The following is a 9,932-nucleotide window of genomic DNA, read 5'->3' as shown; positions in this document are numbered from 1 at the left end:
TTTTACTTTTCCTTTAACGTGACCTAGTATAATCATTACTAAGTCTCAGTCTAATAATTCTTTGATGATTAATGGTAGTCGAGATTTCTCATTGATGCCAATGAATACCGAGAATTCTATCAAATAAGGATCAGCTAAGCAGGACAGTTGGGAGGCATGACCATTTTGGCATATAGCCTTTCTGAAATCCAACAACCAAGCTAACGTGACCATTCTATACACCACTCTTGTAAGTAGATTAATCAATATAATGACATGGAATTATTGATAAATCTTATTTATAGTTTTATAATAATGAATTATGACCATAAATATAAGTTACACTAAAAGCAGAAGATTGTAGCTTAACTTACAGAGGTTTTAGCGAAAATCGAAAAATGTGCGATCAGAACTCCAAAACTGAAAGCTCCTATTTTTCGGACTCCATGAGTTCCAGAGATGCGACTAAAATATTCTAAAAGTTGGGAAGAAAACCTAACTCGAAAGCTTGAGACTTTATAGAGAGATTGGAAGGAATTTGGTGAGAAAATAGAGCAAAATCGAAGGTCTATATATATTGTTGGGGGCGCGAGCCGTGCAGGGCCAAGGGACGCGCCACACCTTAGTGCTTTACTGGCTCCATCCCCCTTTTGCCACGTGTTGTCGCCTGATTCATCCACCCATGCTTCTTCTATAACGTAGCACTTGTCACCACAAGGTGGTGCCATGTGTCACAAACTTGTGGAGCCACATCGGTGCGTCTGTTGGAGGAGCGGGCGGTCGATGTGCCACGCGGCACACTTCAGTGCAGCCACGTCATCAGATCAGGTGGTTTTTTGCAGATCTTCGGACGACCCTAACTTTCGCATAGTAGCTCTGATTTCGACGTTCTTAATATACATGAAATACTATCTATGAACTCTACAACTTTCATTAAGGTCTCACCATCTAATTTTTGCTCTAAAAAAATCATATTTAGACTGCTTTAGACTGTTAAAGTCTGTGCCAAATTCATAACTTCTTCATATGAAATCCGTTCTCGACTGTATTTTTACCGAAGGGTTCATATTTACGAGATCTTCAATTCTCTTTTAGATCGTTTCAGCTAAAAATCAACCAATTAGAATTTCAATTTCTGTGCTAGCACTGCTTCGCTGAAACTTCAAAAAATCATAACTTCCTCTCACGAAGCCAGTTTTGGATATTCTTTATATGCACGCTCTCGGTTTAACGACTACTACAACTTTAGTTTAGAACACTTAGGATAAAAAGTAATTTATCAAAAATTCACATTTTACGATACGTATAGTCGTATCGGTTTTATCGTAAAACTTCTAAGAAGCATAACTTCTTCATACGAAGTCGGATTTTAGCGTTCTTTATATGTACAAAATCCTTTTTATATATATACTATAACTTTGGTTAAGATTATTTATCATAAATATCATAAATAATCATCTATTAAAAATACATTTTTTGAAGAGGGCGAGGTGGGCGAACGGTGACGCGACACGTGACAGAAGCCCAATAGAGCCACCTAGGTCCTAGTGTGTGACATCCCCAATTTCACAGCCAGAAAGACCGATTTGTTTATGCTTTATTTAAAAATTTGAGTATCCTTTTGAAGAATAATATTGCGGAATTTGTTCCTAAAATATGATAAAGATATTATCAAAGGATTTCCGAAGAAATGTATTTTAATTATATTAAAAACGTTGGGATGTCATCGTCAATATAGTACATAAGCATAAACTGAAATAACATAGGCCTTACACACATCTATTATTCTACTGGCCGTTAATCCATAAATCTCTCATCTGATCATCACACATGTACCCCTGTGCCACTACCTGCAACACAAGAAACTAAGTGGGCCAAGATTAGGAGCCTGGTGAGCATATAGGGTTTTCAACCCATAATAATTAAATTATTTATTTTCATCAAATCATTCAACCCGATTACCCGTTCCTGTTATCCTCACTTTATGTCCCTAAATCATCTAATTAAAGGGACTTATCCTAAGGATTATCTTCGGGATAGACAATAATGTTTAAGGGATTCCTCAGCAATATATGTCAGTAAGGCAACCATGATGGGGATGGAGTACACCTGGTGAACACTTAGTTCAAAAACACCTACAAGTTGTGAGACTGTTAGCGTTCCACTAGACTGTCTAGAATAACTTGTGGTCGTTATCTATACTCCGCTTGACGATTGGATCATCTTTAGAATCAAGGACACTCATCATTTATCTCATCTTTTATCATCTATATCATCTGTCATCTACCCATATTTACTCAACATATTTATAGGTATAAAATACATATACAGTTTAAATCAAGTAAAACATGTATAAATTGTTCATCTAACATAGATATTAAGAACTTAGATAATAGGCACATATAAAATGTAAATTATATTAAATACTTCATATCTATGTGTAAGATGAAAGTAACTATGCACTCACTTGTTATAGTGACGATTCAAAATTCGGGCAGCGCTTCGCTTTTACCAACTGTCTTTTCCTTTGATGTAAACTAGTGTCATTATCACTAAGTCTTAGTCTAATATTTATTGCGACTAATTATTAGTCTAGTTTCATCATTAATTCAAAGTCTACTTCAACATCTATCAAGTAAGAAACAACCCTGCGACACCCTTGAGTACTCATCTAAGTAATAGCCTTTGAGTAGGAGATCCCGAGTCAGTATTTTGCCCGCTTAGATTCCGGTTTTCATCAAGAACCTATGTAAGTTAAGCTACACTTAGTTCATGTTAAGTGTAACTTTTAATTATAGTCATAGTCGTTATTATGAATCTATATTTAAGGTTTATCAATAATTCCAAATCGTTATACTAATTGATCTACTCATAGGAGTGATGTCTAGGCTGGATTTAGAGAGGTGTTTAAAGTGGGATTTCGACATAGTATACTCTGTATATCATACAGACTCTACCTCCGATATGATCCTACCTGGTTATTCCTTATTTAGATCTTGAAGTAGACTTTCAGAATGTTGTGAAACACAAACCCTTAGGATCATAGTTCCATAAAGTATGAAATTAGACTAAGAGTTAGCGTTATGTACATCTAGGTATTTGGAAAAGGTCTAAGGCGAAGCTCTGCCCAATTCACCAATCACCAGAAACATTGTTAAGTGAGTGCATAGTCCCTTTCATGAACATGATTTAATATAAGTATTAATTAAAATATTAAATATCTGTTGGAAGTTGCATGTGAATTATGTGCTTATTGCATGAATTATATATATATATATATATATATATATATATATATATATATATATATATATATATATATATATACACACACACACACACACAAAACATGCTATGTGCGAACCAAATATGGTTCTATTTTATGTTACGATAAACAAATAATATCATATAATAATATTCAAGGTAAATAAACTGTTGAGAAGATAATTGATTAATAATACCTAATACTCTTATTGAATATATATATATATATATATATATATATATATATATATATATATATATATATATATATACACACACACACTAAGATAGGTTAGTGTCGCCCAAGAATAGAGTTGCCATTAAAAAGTTGGTCTCAGGCATTTTAATCTAGTCGATGGATAAACTTAGACTTATGGAAGATACATGGTTCAATTAAGTTGATATTAGGTAGTCTCATTAGGAGAATGTGTGTAACCTAGGAACGGAGAGTAAAGTTTTGTTCCATGACACTATCAGGTGTTGATGTACGGTAGCTCTGTACGGGATGACCAGAAATGGTGGGTCCCGATCATGTAACTATTAGCAGTATGTCTGGTTACCCCATAGAGTAGGTGACAACACTTGATCATTCTAGACATTCTTTTGAATTACGTTGCTAGGTTGAGCTCATTACTCACACACGTAGATGAACTAAAAACCATGTTCATCAAAACTCTGACGGCCCATAAGCCTTTATGACTTACACCGAAAAAGGAAGGTCCTAACTGTGTATTCAATTTTTAGCGGTTCATTAGTTGAGAAAATTTATCCCTGATAATCTTGGACTAGGATATGTAACAATTGGTAGGAATAGATATGTGTGAATGTAAGCCTATATGGATATAGAATGGTAAACGGTTGGTTTTGTGGGTGTGTTAATTAAGGAATATTGTCATATCAATATCGTGGGATTGAAATCCCTCTGCATCTCATCAGGTTTCCCCAACCTGACTCACTAAGTTTATATGCATCACATGTATCAAGACTTAAGCTACTAGAAATTGATTAGGACACCGAGTGATTAAGAGATAACCTCCAATAGTATGCATGGCCATTAGGTCTTTACACTGTAACTTACGTATCTGTATTGATTATGACAGCCATAGGGTTTTAACATTTTGGAAACAAACGTTTGTTATCAAAATGATCTTTTGTACTTGGATTTTCCGCAAATATAAATAAATGATTTTAAAAGCGTAAGGAAAAGTTTTAATTGGCTCTGAAAATTAGATGATGTCTTAGTTGGTATCAAAGCATTAGTTTAAGCGAACTAGGAATTAGTAGGATTTTTAGACTTAAACTTAGGGATTAAGCAATGATGATGAGGTACGTGTCAATGATATTTAAGAGTAGACACAAGCACTAGGATATTTTAGGGTATAGGCATTTAATAAGATAAAGTGCTAAATAAGAAATTAATATATATAACATAACGTAGGTTAAATACCTTTTTTGCTATAACATGCACTAACTTACTTTAGGATAAGATGCCTAATTTGCTTTTATGTGCCAAATGAATTATGGTATAGCATGCCTTAGATTGTCATCTAGGTTGCTATTATTAGATTTAAGGTCTATTGCCGACCTAGTATTAGAAAATTTTATGTGTTCAAATTTCTAAACATTTAATTACGGTATTGGAACTGACATATAACTTTTCAGAGTAATAAGGAACATTTCGCTTCTAAACCTTCTCTACCTATATTTTCGTCTTGGTATGATAAATGCCTACTTGGGTATATAGAACATCATGACAATCACAGGGAGCAGTAGAGTCGTCAAGAATGAAGGATGTCTAACACCTAAGAATGTTAGAGCAGCTGATGTTCAAATCCCGATGAATAAAGCTCAGACGATGATGCAAGAAATGCTCGATCAACAACGACATGAGCTTAGGGAGCTCTTAGCTCAGGAACTAGCTAATGATAGAGGAGGAGCACCAGTAGTATTGGAACAAGTCAACAACGGACCAATTCCCATGCATATGCTCCAAGAAGGAAATAAGAGGTCCAGATAAATGATAAACCTACGGGCTATTGCAAGTATAAGGATTTCAAGACTTGCAATCCATCATCATTGAAAGAGAATAAGGTAGTCGTCTGGGTTGCAAAGTCTGTCGAAGCGATGATGAAGAAAAGGACAGCCGACAAAGTCATAGTCGGTGAAAAGAGGAGAGTTGAGGGAAGCAACAACAACGGAAATAAGAAGTATTAAAAGTCAAGAAATGAGTTTGGAAACAACCAAGAAGGGAAGTGGTGCGACCAGTGAAATAAGAGGCAATTTGGTGATTGTGTCGTCTGCTACAAATGCAAGAAGTCGGGGAATATCTCTATAACTGCCCAGTAAAAGGAAAAGATTGCTTCACTTGCGGAGAAGAAGGGCACATGAAGGTAGAGTGCACAAAAGCTGAAAAGCAAACCCCAGTAGAAGATACCAAATGATCCTTGATAAAGCAGACGCCATTGTAGGAAATCAAGAGTAGGAAAATGCTTGATCGATATATGAGTAATCGTCATATATAGATAGTAATAAGACATGAAGCCTAATGTAAAGAGGCATATTGTATAAATAAATGGTGTAATCATTTTTGAAAGTTTTAAAATTTCAAATTATGTTACATCGTTGTGTAGCACTAAGAAATTATGATTTCAACATAATGGTTTGGTTAAGAATAAATTCTGGTATAGTGCGCCTATAAGTAGGACACTACACAAGAGAGAATTTATACCAAAGGTTGGAAAATAGAATCACGGTTGAAGTTATGCGTGGAGGAAACCCTAGTGGAGTCTAGGAAATTTCTTGTATATGATTACTTGGACACATCTATATGTGTTAAATTACTTTTGCGATATTTAGGAAATAATGAGGTTAGAAAACGGTGAGACAACTTTTGGGATGAGTATGAGTAGGTGTGGAATGTAGTATGGGCTCATACTACCGGAAGCACATGACTCGTACTTGGATCAGGAAGAGTTACCAGGTTACTAAGACACTAGTAATTGGATTCATTCCTGTTAATTTCCATCATTACTTTTGTTTCAGTGATAATTTATATTCTGAACCTAGTAGTCAAAACAAATTGAGTCTGACTAATCTACGAAGTATTCATCATAGCGTCTGCCATTAGATTGAAGGAAGGTATATTCAAAACAATCGATATAAGTATCCTAGTCACCGTAGCCTGTAGTTAGAAGAGCCACATTCTAGAATGTGATTATATCATGTTAGAGCATGAAGTAAGGTATCCTTTGTGTTAAGAGTCTGACTCAAAGAGACATGATTCTAACCATTATATCATCGATGAGAGGTCCTTAAGGACATGACCTATTGATCTGTTATAATAGTTAAAGTAAGGACCTTAATTTAGATTAAGAAAGAGCAGGATATTCAATTGGAGATTGAATTTATAAGGAAGAATAGATGCAAAACCGTTAGTGGTTAAAATGTCTAAGATTTAGAAGCTCAATAAAAATGATATAAGAGTTAAAATTACTACGTATGATGGAAAGGTAATGTGTAGATTCATTATACAAGCCCTGTTTTGTTGATGATTCCAAGACAAAATCATCCTAAGGGAGTGATTCGGGCTCGTCAATTAAATAGAATAAGATATAAAAAAATGACTTTTCGATAAAATGTTAGTTAGGACAATAAACTTATTCAAAGTTATAGTGTATGTGACAAGGGTTCCGTACATATAAATAACGCTAAAACCCGACTTCATATGAAGAAGTTATGCTTCTTCGAAGTTTCGCAATTAAACCGGCATGGCTCTGCCTATCGTAAATAGTGAATTTTTGATAGATTACTTATTAGCCTAAGTGATCTAAACAAAATTCATAGTATTCGTTAAACCTAGAGCATGCGTATAAAGAATGTCCAAATCTAACTTCGTAAGACGAAGTTATAATTTTTCGAAGTTTCAGGGCAACAGTATACGACTTAGAAACCGAAATAGAGATTGATTGATTGTTGGGAAAAACAATCTAAATGAGAGATAAATATCTCTTCCATATGGTTCCATCAAAATAAAGACAGTCGAGAACGGATTTCATATGAGAAAGTAATGAATTTTTAACGGACTTTAACAGTTAAAGCCTGTTAAAAATATAGCTTGAAAAATAAATTCAAAATTAGCAGACAGAGTCTAAATGAAAGTTGTAGATATCATCGAGATCTTTCTAGGGATATAAAGAACATCGAAAACGGAGCTCGTATGAAGAATTTATAGCATTTTGAAAATCAGTAAATTCACACAAACACAAAGTTTGTCGCGCCTACCGATGACTTGGCACCATGTGAGGGAACCATGTGGCATGGTCGGAAGCTGCTCCTTCTAAGAAACTCATCAATATGGCCCCACAATAACATGACACATGGCTCCATAAGAGTTTGACATGTGTCACATTCTAGAAGGGGGCGAGGTGGGCGAACGACGACGCGACACGTGGCAAAAGCCCAATGGATCCACCTAAGCTCTAGTGCGCAGCGTGTTGGGTTTTGAGCACTATAACACTCCTATGATGCACATTCAACTCTAAATGCTTTGGATTTATGTTTTCTCTAATTATACATGCATTTTCAATTTTTCCAAAGCATTCTCCCTAGCTAGCATACAATTGAAGCTATACAATATAAACATAGTTTGGATGCTTACCTCTTGAGTAGGGTAGAGTTCTTGAACTTTGAAAGCTTGAGCTCCTCAAGTGTGATGCCTCTATTGGTTCACAAACACCAATATGCAAGAGGAGGCCTGAGAGAATAGGTTACTAGCACAAAATCAACTTCACCCTCTTGAAAAGTAAGTGGCAACCAATTTTGGCTCTAGGAGGGGCTTATTTATAGTGTTGCACATGATAGGGTTACACTTTGTAAACTCTAATGACCCATGACTTTCCACATTCTCATGCTCCATGGACTTAACCTCCATGGACTATCCATGGATTAGTTTAGCCCATCTACATAATCATGGATCATTGGCCCACACTACAAGAATCATTGATTTACATAATCAATCCTCATATATTTAATTAGTCTCTTTTGACCACAAAATTAACTCCAAATTAATTCTTGATCAATACTAATTAAATAATATGACTTCATATTAATATATTATACTTGTAATATTTTAGTAAACCATAAATAACCTTATTCTCAAAATCCATCCTATCAAATTACACTGGTGAAGGCAAACCTAAAAGGACCATGCTACAATCGGGTCAAGTACATCCCAGTTATAGTTATGAGCTTAGACACCAAATCCAACAGTCTCCCACTTGGATAAGTCTAATAACTATAGCTGCCAATGTAACTTCAAGATCCAACTTAGCAATCGTAAGCTTTAAAAAGCCGTTGTCAACTCTGACACAATTAGTGACACATGTTTTAGATAAGGGATCATATACTCCTCTATTCTTAAGATATCAGCTGGACAAATACATGGAACAATGTCATACTTATTGTCTAGCAATTTGTTTCCCGATTTCCGATTCGTCTGACATAGAACATAACTGAACACATCAATTTAGTTCTGACCGGGCCCGAAACATAAGTCAAAACAAAATCATCGAGGGGCCCAAGATTCGCTTTTAATCCTCTTAGGATAAAAGGAACAGATAAACTTCGACATTATATGCTTGTACTAACTACTCATCAAATCATGCACAACGACACGTTTTATAACATCAAGTTACTGATGCGTTTTCGTGCCATCAATGCACAACCATCTCGTAGTCAACAACTCATATATCTTGGTTTGAAGACTATATGATATTATCATCTCACAATTACTCGTGATAAATTCCATGAAGTAATTCAGGTGAGCGGGTTGATCCAATACTCAAATCTTATTTTAGAAGTACTCATGAATGGTGTAGCAAACTGTTGCTATGCTAACTCCTTAGATAATCTACAAGCCAACACATAACAGTCTTCTTTTGTACTTACTTCCAACGTATGATCGACTGTGGATGGTTCGAGTAAATCTTATTATTCTGGAAGTCAAAACATGCAAAGTGAAACAATAGTAAATAATTGGCACAAGACAGTAAGTTTACTTATAAATAAAAACTCTTTGTATGCTGTAAGTGCTTAACCCTAGTCAATCTCTTTGTAAGTGGATCTGCTAGGTAATAGACATACAAGATACACATTTACTTGAGTTTAGAAACATATGATCACACATTTTATGGTTTTGGTTACTGTTTTTAAATGCATACAACTACTAACTCGGTAATGTAGTAGTATGTACCCTATGACCACTCAATCGTTCGTCACACAGATGCTAAAAAAGTACGTATGACTATGTGCATACCGTCATACTTTTTTGGTGTGACCATAACCCATTTTTATACTAATGAAGTTGTAAAAATGTAAAACAAGTGTTGAAAAATGTCTTCAAAATTTGTAAAAAATTTCTTAAAAAAGGATTTAAGGTAGTTGTAACAAACCTAATTCGTGCAAAAACTATTTTTTGCGTAGAATTTGTTAGAAAAAATATTTGAAACATATGTAAAACAAAATTTAAAGTTTGGACGAAATTCGTAATAAAATTTAAAATATGAGTCAATCCATTAAATTTTTTGTCAATCCGAACAAGATTCGTATAATAAATGGGTTACAAGAAAACTTAACCCACATCTTTTTATTTGCATATCAAATTATATGAAAATTGAAAAACAATATTTATT

This window comes from Lactuca sativa, chromosome 7 (assembly GCF_002870075.4).
Source record: "Lactuca sativa cultivar Salinas chromosome 7, Lsat_Salinas_v11, whole genome shotgun sequence".
Lineage (NCBI taxonomy): Eukaryota > Viridiplantae > Streptophyta > Magnoliopsida > Asterales > Asteraceae > Lactuca > Lactuca sativa.
The sequence above is the reverse complement of the archived record's forward strand: the minus strand, read 5'-3'. Positions refer to the sequence as shown.